We start from the raw sequence: 11,068 nt of genomic DNA on the forward strand, positions 1-11,068 counted from the left end.
CGTAGCTCAGTGCCTGGAATATAGTAAGTGTTCAAAAATGTCAGCTCTCGCAAAACCAGCAATGGCAAAGTAGAGCTCATGGACATCGTATGGTATTGTTAGAATTATTAATTCCTAGGAGGAACTGAGGAATTTCTTTTTTAATCTTAGATGAGCTACCAGGAAGGAAAATAGATAAGTGACTTCAGAACAGTGTTATCTTTTCCCACACTGAGATGACATAGAATAGTCTTCTCCCAAGGACATCCTAGCTGAAGGCCGTTGGGGGTGAAGAAGGTTGTGCAACTTTCTCACTCAAGCCTGGCACTGGTTTTTCTTCCAAGGCCTTTTTCTGTTTTTGACAATGAATGTTCAACATTATCTACTTCCAGTTTGGATGAGCATTTTGCTCTCTACACCACTGTCCCATCCAGCCACCATCTTCTCAATATACATGGACCTGATTTTTAATTAGGTTCATTTTTCTTCATTTTTCCCTTTTATTTTTAGTTGACACAATATAATTGTGCATATGTATGGGATAGAGAGTGATATTTTGATATATGTATATGTGTGGAGTGATCAAAATGGTAATTAACATATCTATTACCTCAAACATTTGTCATTTGTGTTGTGAACATTCAAAATACTCTCTTCAAGCTTTTAAAAAATACTCAACACATTGGTTATCTGTATTTACCCTATGCTGCTGCAGAACACCAGAACTCATTCCTCCCATCTAGCTGAAATTTAGTGTTCCTTAACCAACCTCTCCCTATCCTCCTCGCCCCCTACCTTTCCTAGCCTCTATAGTGCCCACAATTCTACCTTCTACTTTTATGAGCTCCCACATATGAGTGAGGACATGTGGTATTCTTGTGTACAAGAATTTTGCTTGAATATAATGTCTTCTTATTGTGCTCTAATTGAATGTCTTCCAGGCTCATCCATGTTTCTGTGAATGACAAGATTTCATTCTTTTTATGGTTGAATAGTATCCCATTATACACACACACACACACACACACACACACCTATTTATCTATCTTAGATATATAATCTTTCTTTTTTTTTTTTTTTTTTTTGAGACGGAGTCTCGCTCTGTCGCCCAGGCTGGAGTGCAGTGGCGCGATCTCGGCTCACTGCAAGCTCTGCCTCCCGGGTTCACGCCATTCTCCTGCCTCAGCCTCCCGAGTAGCTGGGACTACAGGCGCCCGCTACCACGCCCAGCTAATTTTTTGTATTTTTAGTAGAGACGGGGTTTCACCGTGTTAGCCAGGATGGTCTCGATCTCCTGACCTCGTGATCCGCCCGCCTCGGCCTCCCAAAGTGCTGGGATTACAGGCGTGAGCCACCGCGCCCGGCCGATATATAATCTTTCTTAACTCATTCATCTGTTAATGGACATTTATGTTGATTCCGTATCTTAGTATTGTGAATAGTGCTGCAGTAAATGTGGGAATGCAGGTATTCCTTTAATACGCCAATTTTCTTTCTTTTGGATAAATACTCAGTAGTGGGATTGCTGGATCATATGGTAGCTCTATTTTTGGTTTTCTGAAAAATTCCACACTGTTTTCTATAATGTCCATAATAATTTATCTTCCTACTAATAGTCTGGTAAGAGTTCTCTTTTCTCCACATCCTTGCCAGCATTTGTTATTTTTTGTCTTTTCGATGTAGCCATTTGTTTTTTTTGTTTTGTTTTGTTTTTTGTTTGTTTGTTTGTTTTTCTCAAGACCAAGTCTCACTCTGTCACCCAGGCTGAAGTGCAGTGGCGCGATCTTGGCTCACTGCAACCTCTATCTCCTGGGTTTCAGCGATTCTCCTGCCTCAGCCTTCCAAGTAGCTGGGATTACAGGTGTGTGCCACCACACCCAGCTAATTTTTGCATTTTTAGTAGAGACAGGATTTCACCATGTTGGCCAGGCTGGTCTCGAACTCCTGACCTCAGGTGATCCACCTATCTCGGCCTCTCAAAGTGCTGGGATTACAGGCATGAGCCATCATGCCCAGCCGATATAGCCATTCTAACTGGGGTAAGATGATATCTCATTGTGGTATTAGTTTGCAATTCCCTGATGATTAGTGATGTTGAGTATTTTTTCATACACCTGTTGGCCATTTGTATGTCTTTGAGAAATGTCTGTTCAGCTCACTTGCCCATTTTTCATTGGATTATTTGTGGTTTTTTTGTTTGCTTTGCTGTTGAGTTCCTTGTATATTCTAGATATTAATTACTTGTTGGATGAACAGTTAGCAAATATTTTCTGTCATTCTGTAGGTAGTCTCTTCACCCTGTTGATTGTTCCTTTGCTGTATAGAAGCCTTTTAGTTTAACATAGTCTCATTTGTCTATTTTTATTTTTGTTACTTGTGCTTTTAAAGTCTCAGCCATAAAATCTTTGCCTAGACTTATGCCCTGAAGCATTTCCCCTGCTTTCGTCAAGTAATTTTATAGTTTTAGGTTTATGTTTAAATATTTAATCCATTTTGAGTTGGTTTTTATATAGTTCTTATTTGTGTATCCCCACCAGTGAGTTTTATACTTTTGTGTATTTTCATTATGGTAGATATTGCCCTTTCTCTTCTAGATGTTCTTCTTTAAGCATTTTTTATAGGGCTGGTCTAGTGGTGATGAATTTCCTGTTTTTGTTTGTCTAAGAAAGACTATTTCTCCTTCATATCTAATGGATAGATTTAGTGGGTGTGGAGAAGTTTATCCTTTTTTCCTTTTTTTCCCTCCTTTCAGCACCTTGAATATATCATCCCATTCTTTCCTGTAAGGTTTCTGGTAGCCTGTAAGGTTTCTGCTAAGAAATCTGCTGCTAGTCTGATGGGGATTGCCTTAAATATATCTTGACTTTTTTCTCTTGCTGTTCTCTTTGTCTTTTACTTTTGACAGTTTGACTATAATGTGCCTCCAATAAACCTTTTTGGATTAAATCTATCTGGGACTCTTTGAGTTGCCTGTCTGGATATTTTCATCTCTTCCAAGACTTGTGAAGTTTTTAGTGATTATTTCCTTAAATAGGTTTTCTATGCTGTTTCCCATCCCTTTTCCTGTAGAACAAATTTTATGAAAATGTGTTTGGTTTACAGTATCTCAAATGTCACATAGGCTTTCTTCATTCTTTTTTTTTTCCTTTTTTCTTTTTTCTTTCTTTTGTTTGACTGAATTATTTCAAAAGACCTATCTTCAAGTTCAAAAATTCTTTCTTCTGCTCAATTTATTGTTGAAGCACTTCAGATCCAGGATTTCTGTTTGGTTCTTTTTTATATCTATCTGTTTGTTCAATTGCTCATTCAGATTATGAATTATTTTTCTGATTTTCTTGTATTATCTATCCGTGTTCTCTTGTAACAACTGGCCATTATTTTAAATTCCTTTTCAGGCATTTCATATATTTCCTTTTCTTTGGAATCTGTTACTGGAGAATTATTTTGTTCTTTTGTCAGTGTCATGTTTCCTTGCTTTTTTTCTGTTTCCTTTGTCCTTATGTTAACATGTGTGCACCTGGTATAATACTTGCTTCTTCAAATTTTATGCAATGGCTTTCATAGGAAATAATTTTCCCTGTAAATGTATCTGTAGTGTTGGTTGGGTAGGGTGTTTTGGCTTTGATTCTGGATGGGCACAGTAATGTAGTCTCTGTATGATTTATTCAGCTTTAATCAATGTCAGTGGGGTCTGTGTGTTCTTCAGTGGCTTAGGCTGTGGTTATTAGTGGAGGCTGTGGCAAGGCTTTTCTGGGGACAAGAACATCAGGTAGGTTGGTCCTTGGTCCCCTGGGTAACATAAGCAGCCATCAGTGGTAGTAGGAGGGGGCCTGGGTATACTAGTTATTGGGCCCCTAGGCAGTGCTTGCAGCACTGGTGGTGGCAGTGCTAATGGCAAGCTGGCCCTCAGGTCCCTGGGCAGTGCTTGTGGCACTGGCAATGGCAGTAGTGATGGCAGGCTGGCCCTCGGGCCCTGGGTGGCACACATTGGTGCTGGTGGCTAGTTAGGTTTTCATTTTTATGATAACAATGTAAACATTTTCATCTAAGGGTCAAGTGGCTTATTGTGATTATTTTATTTTTTCTTGGACAAATTCTTGTTTTCCCTAGTTACATATTGCCTTGTATTTTTCACTTTCACAGTTTCCTATGTATTTATTCTTATTTTTGCTTATACTATGCTCATTTTTTCCATTTAGTATGTCACGTGCCTAGCAATACATTTTTTTTAAAATACTCAAACATATTGAGTAATCTGTTCTGACTTTTCCTGGGAACGCTTCCTCATGGAGCACCTTGTCAGACTTCCTCCCTCTCAGCTAGCCCTCTGTGGGCCCATGTCCCTTCCATTACCTGGGCTTTTCTTGACTGCTTTTTGTGTTGAGGATTCCATGGGTTCTTTCCTGTAGCCAGTCTATGAAGGACTTTAAAGGAAAGGGTATGAGGGAGATGACATTTTTAAAACTTTGTATTATGATAAATTTTCAACAAAACCAAAGTAGAGAAAAGAGCATCAGAAGCTCTCATGTGTCCTTTTCCAAGTTTCCACAATCATCAACATAAGGCCAATATTGTTTCAGCTAAACTCCTTCCCACTCCCTTTAACCCATGGATATTTTAATGCAAATTCCAGATATCATATATTTCATCTGTAAATGTTTTATTATGCATTTCTATTTAAAGACCTCTGGGCATGGTGGCTCATGCCTGTAATCCCAGTACTTTGGGAGGCCAACGTGGATCACTTGAGCCAAGAAATTCAAGACCAGCCTGGGCAACATAGCGAGACCCCCACCTCTACAAAAAGTTTAAAAATTAGCCAGATATGGTGTTGGGTGTCTGTAGTCCCAGCTAGTCAGGAGGCTTAGGTGGGAGGATCGCTTGAGCCTGGGAGGTTGAGGCTGCAGTGAACTGTGATCACTCCATCACACTCTAGCCTGGGTGACAGAATGAGACCTTGTCTCAAAAAATTAAAATAAATAAATAAATAAATAAAACTTATAAAGAAAACTCCTAACCACAATGCCACAATGCCATTACCACGCCTGAAAAAATTAGCACTATTCTCTAAAGTCATCAAATATTCACTTGGTATCATACATGTGTTAGCTTTTTAAAAATACAATTAGTTTGAATCAGCATTCAAATAAGATTTGATTATGATTAGTTATATCTCTTAAGCCTCTTTTAACCTATAACTCTTTTAACCTTTTAACCTATAACTTCCTTTTTTCTTGCAATATTTTTGTTGAAGAAACCTGGTCATTTTTGGCTGTGTCTCCACATGCATTTAACCTGTTCCTCTGTCTTGGTGTTCTAGAGCCTCCATCTATTTCAGGTCTGATTTTATTTTGGCAAGATTATTTCACATGGATGTACTTCCAGCCATCAGATTGACTCCTCTCTTTCTGTGGCGCTATCAGCCATTGATAATTACCTGAATCAACCAAAAGCAGTTTTACCCTGACCCCCACCCCACCTAGGGACATTTGGCAATGTCTGAAGACATTTTTGATTGTCCTGACTAGGGAGGAAGGATGCTACTGGCATCCAGTGGGTAGAAGACAGGGATGCTGCTATATATCCTACAACAGTCAGGACAGCCCCCTAACCCCCAACAAATACAATAATGTGTTGATTAACAACAGGGATACACTCAGAGAAATGTGTCGTTAGGAGACTTCATCATTGTGCAAACACCATAGAAGGCATTTAGGCAAACCTAGGTGTCATAGCCTAGTATACACCTAGGCTATATGGTATAGCCTACAAATCTAGGCTACAAATCTGTGTAGCCTGCTACTATACTGAATACTGTATGCGACTGTAACACAATGGTAAGTATTTGTGTATCTAGACATAGAAAAGGTACAGCAAAAATACAATATTAAAACATTACGGGACCACCGTCATGTATGCAGTCCATCATTCACTGAAATGTCATTTTGCAGTGTGTGACTGTAATTATCTAATCTAAATTGTCAATAGTGCTGAGATTCAAAATCTTTGATAAGATCTGTTTATTCCTTAGAGTTTCAAAGGGGGTTATGTTCTGCTTCTATTATGTCTTCTTTACTTATTAGCTGGAACGGGGCCAACATATATTAGGATTTTGACACATTTACTTCATCTATGCCCTTCCTCTTTTTTTGTTGTGGTTGAAGGATTGAAAAGCAAATCCCACACATCATCTTATTAATCCCAAACATACTAAAAAATATGGACATTTTCTTACATAGTCATAATGCTTTTATCGCACCTAACAAAATTAGCAACAATCTTGGTATCCATATTCAAATTTACCTCAGTAAATGTGAACTACATATTTACAAATGCTGAACTACAGCATTTTCCCTTTTTATTTTTCAAAATTAGGATTCAAAAAAATCCACATGTTGTATTTTTAGTGGTTCTGCCTTAAGAACTTTCTAACCTAAAGCAGTGGAGGTGTCTGTGTAAGCCCTTGTATGTCTGCAATATTTTTCTTCTACCCTCATATTTGACTCATAGTTTTGTTGGTATAGTGTACAACGTGGCTGCCTTCCTAGGATTCATTTAAACTTCCTCCTTCCTGATAAAATCCCAATCTTATTTGGATGTCCATTCCTCCCTCTTCAGCCACATGCCTCAAGAGAGGCTCATTCTCGAGGAGAGCATGGGTAGTCTAAGTGTATTTCACCCATCTGGACAGATTGGTTGAACCATGAGCATGCGATTCTTGGCTCTAAACCCTGAGGGGATATATATAGTTTTTTTGTTTTGAGACGGAGTCTCGTTCTGTCGCCCAGGCTGGAGTGCAGTGGTGTGATCTCGGCTCACTGCAACCTCTGCCTCCCGGGTTCAAGCGATTCTCCTACCTCAGCCTCCCAAGTAGCTGAGATTACAGGCATCAGCCAAAACGCCTGGCTAATTTTTGTATTTTTAGTAGAGATGGGATTTCACCATGTTGGCCAGGCTGGTCTCGAACTCTTGACCTCAAGTGATCTGCCCGCCTCAGCCTCCCAAAGTCCTGGGATTACAGGTGTGAGCCACTGCACCCAGCCTGAAATGTCCTTTATTCTAAAAGAGAGACACTCAGACATGTTTCTTTTCTGGGCATCATCAGGTCTGGATGAGACGCTGGAACTGCACCTCTCACCTCAGGACCCATCTCAGAGTTAGCCTGACCCTAAAGATGCCAAAACAGAAAGAAGGAGAGAACCTGGCCCAGCCACTCCTGGACCTGGTCTGTCTTTGTGCTTATTTATATAGCAAGAAAATATAACTTATTTTTAAAACCCTGTTCAAATGGTGGCTGCTCTTATTTGCAGCTGAAACATCCTCATGGATAGACATGGGTATAGAATTTTAGGTTGAAAACATTTTTTTCCTTAGGATTCTGGTATCATTGCTCCAATGCTTGCTTTAAAAAATACTTCTATTTCGAAATAGATTAAGAGGAAGTTGTAAAATTAGTACATAGAGGTTCCACGTACCCTCCCCAGTTTCCCCCAGTGGATACATCCTACATAACTATAGTTAAATATACCAGGAAGGTGACTTGGGTTCCAATACTTTCTTATGTTCAGTATCATTGTTGGAAAGTCAATGCCATGATGAGTCCTTTTCTCTTTTTAATGTAACCTAATTTTTCTCTGTGGAAGCCTCCAGCATCTTCTTCTTAGCCCTGATGTTCTGAAATTTATTGACGGCATGCCTTGATGTGGTCTTTTTTCATTCATTGCTCTGAACATTCTGAGTCTAGAGGCTTGTGGCTTTAGGGTCCTGGAAAATTTATGGTATTATGTATTTGACAATTTCCTGTCCTCTGTCTTTATTTCTTCTTTGAAGCGTGTTTTGGTGCTGAGCTCCCTGGATTGCTCTCTGATGACTTTATCTTTTGTTTTCTGTTTCCCATCTTTGCCACTTTGTTCTCTTCTGTGTCTGACATCGCCTCCACCTCTGTTCTGTCCCTCCTGGTCCTGGTTCCTTGTTTTCTTCTCAGAGGGGTCTCAGGATGAATTGGCCCATGTATGAGTTTTCTGTTGTTGGCCTAATAAATCCCCCTAAAGTCAGCAGTTGAAAACAGCACACATTTATTATCTCAGTTTCCACCAGTTGGAGTCCAGTTATGGGGCCACTGGGCTGTCTATTGAGGTCTCCCCAGGCTGACATCAAGATATTGGCTGAGGCTGGGGTCTCCTCTGAGGCCCAGGACCCATTCAGGTTGTTGGTAGAACTTGGGTTCTTGTAGTTGTAGGGCTGAGGTTCCCACCTCCTAGGGGGTGCCCCCCATTTCCTGGCAGGTGGCCCTCTCCACCTGGGTAGTTTGTTTCTTCAAGGCCAGAAGGAGAAGGGGAGTATCTGCTGTGCTTCCTGTGTCTTACCTCTAGACACACCAGGACAACATCCCTTTTGATCAACTCAAAGTTAACTGATGAGGGGCCACACTCCAGGGGAGGGAATGCTATAAGGTGTGTACACCAGGGGGCGGGAATTGGAGGCTACCTTAGGATCCTTCAGCCCACAGTACCCTCATGTGCTCTTCTCATGCATCTCTGATTACAGCCTCTTGTTCTCACTCCCCACATTTTGTCCCTAGTTCCTGTCTGGCAACATTACCTCTCCTATCCTTTCTGTCTTTTCACTTCATCTTAGTGGTTCTTTTTTTTTTTTTTTTTTTTTTGCAGGTTGGGGGGCATGAATGTTTGTGGTTCGTTTACGATGTTTAACTCAAAGTCCTTGAGCAGTTAAATTTTTGAAGGTGTGAGTTTTTTCTTAATGAGTAATGCAGAGTGTTTCAATGCAACACACTCTTGTCTGAGAATTTATCGCTGAACAGCCTACTGAACAACTTTTAGATAAAACCTACCTGAGGGAAAAAAATTCAAGTCACCACTTGATGGCACCAAAAAACAAGGAATTTAAAGGGGCTTCTCTGCCTGCTGATGTGTCACATAGAGCTTCATTTTCCCAAATGTGAGGGAGAAATGCTATTTATTTATTTATTTAGAGACGGGGTCTGGCTCTGTTGCCCTGGCTGGAGTGCAGTGGTGCGATCACAGCTCACTGCAGCCTCAACTTCCTGGGCTCAAGCAATTCTCCCACCTCAGCCTCCTGAGTAGCTGGGACTACAGACACACACAACCATGTCTGCCTAATTTTTTTCTATTTTTTGTAGAGACACAGTCTCGCTATAATGCTGGTCTCTAACTCTTGGGCTCAAGTGAACCTCCCATTTTAGCCTCCCAAAGTGCTGGGATTACAGGCCTGAGCCACCGTGCCTGCCTGGGGATGCTATTCTTTGAGATACGTGTTGATAAGCTTTTGTTAGAAGAGCTTGTTACCGTGGTCTTTACCCTGAGGCTGAGGCTCCCTCCCCTGAGAAGCTGCACCACCTGGGACAGATATAATTGCCTGGCTGGAGTCTCACACAGGGTTTTATTTTTTATTTTTAATTTTTAAAAAATTTATTATTATTATACTTTAAGTTCTAGGGTACATGTGCACAACGTGCAGGTTTGTTACATATGTATACATGTGCCATGTTGGTGTGCTGCACCCATTAACTCGTCATTTAGCATTAGGTATATCTCCTAATGCTATCCCTACCCCCGCCCCCCACCCCACAACCGTCCCCGGTGTGTGATGTTCCCCTTCCTGTGTCCATGTGTTCTCATTGTTCAATTCCCACCTGTGAGTGAGAACATGCGGTGTTTGGTTTTTTGTCCTTGCGATAGTTTGCTGAGAATGATGGTTTCCAGTTTCATCCATGTCCCTACAAAGGACATGAACTCATCATTTTTTATGGCTGCATAGTATTCCATGGTGTATATGTGCCACATTTTCTTAATCCAGTCTATCGTTGTTGGACATTTAGGTTGGTTCCAAGTCTTTGCTATTGTGAATAGTGCCACTATAAACATATGTCACACAGGGTTTTTAAAAAGTTCATTGCAGCTGGGCATGGTGGCTCACACCTGTAATTCCAGCACTTTGGGAGGCCGAGGCGGGCCGATCATGAGGTCAAGAGATCAAGACCAGGACATGGATGAAGCTGGAAACCATCATTCTCAGCAAACTATCGCAAGGACAGAAAACCAAACACCACATGTTCTCACTCATAGTGGGAGCTGAACAATGAGAACACATGGACACAGGGAGGGGAACATCACACACTGGGGCCTGTGGGGGAATGGGGGTGCTGGGGAGGGATGGCATTAGGAGAAATACCTAATGTAGGTGACAGGTTGATGGGTGCAGAAAACCACCATGGCACATGTATACCTGTGTAACATAACTGCACATTCTGCACATGTACCCCAGAACTTAAAGTATAATAATAATAATAATAATAATAATAATAATAATAAGAGATCGAGACCATCCTGGCCAACATGGTGAAACCCCCTTCTACTAAAAATCCAAAAATTGGCAGGAGACTTGCTTGAACCCGGGAGGCAGAGGTTGCAGTGAGCCGAGATCATGCCACTGCACTCCAGCCTGGCAACAGAGTGAGACTCCGTCTCAAAAAAAAAAAGTTCATTGCAGATACCACTGAAGGACAGGAGTTCTGGGAACTTCTGAGACCGAGCTGTAAATATCAGAATGTCTGGCCTGAAGGACTAAAGCACGGAGTGTTAATTTTCAGACAGACTGTGGGGATGCGGGGTGAGGAGGGGACGAGGTCCTAGAAAGGGAAAACCAACTGTGCTTCCTTCTACTGTCACACACTTCACATCAGACACCAAATAGGCAGGGTTTTCTGACACCAACCAATTCTCCATTTTTCTGTGGATGCCAGCTGGATGTCCTACGATTTAATCCAGTTCTGACACCATCTGCCTGGAGTTAGCATCGGATCTCACAGGTGGAGGGCTCAGCCCCACAAGGCTGCCCTGCTTCAGATGCCAATCGCAGGTCCGGGCCTCCCTTCTGACTCCTGACTGGCCGGCTATGAACTGTGGATTCCCACAGCCCCCTCCTTGAATTCGATCGTTTGCTAGAATGGCTCACGGAACTCAGGGAAACACTTTACTTTTGTTTACCTGTTTATTATGGAGAATACAACTTAGGAACAGCCAAATCGCACTGGGCAAGGAGGGGAAAG

This window comes from Pan paniscus, chromosome 5 (assembly GCF_029289425.2).
Source record: "Pan paniscus chromosome 5, NHGRI_mPanPan1-v2.0_pri, whole genome shotgun sequence".
NCBI lineage: Eukaryota > Metazoa > Chordata > Mammalia > Primates > Hominidae > Pan > Pan paniscus.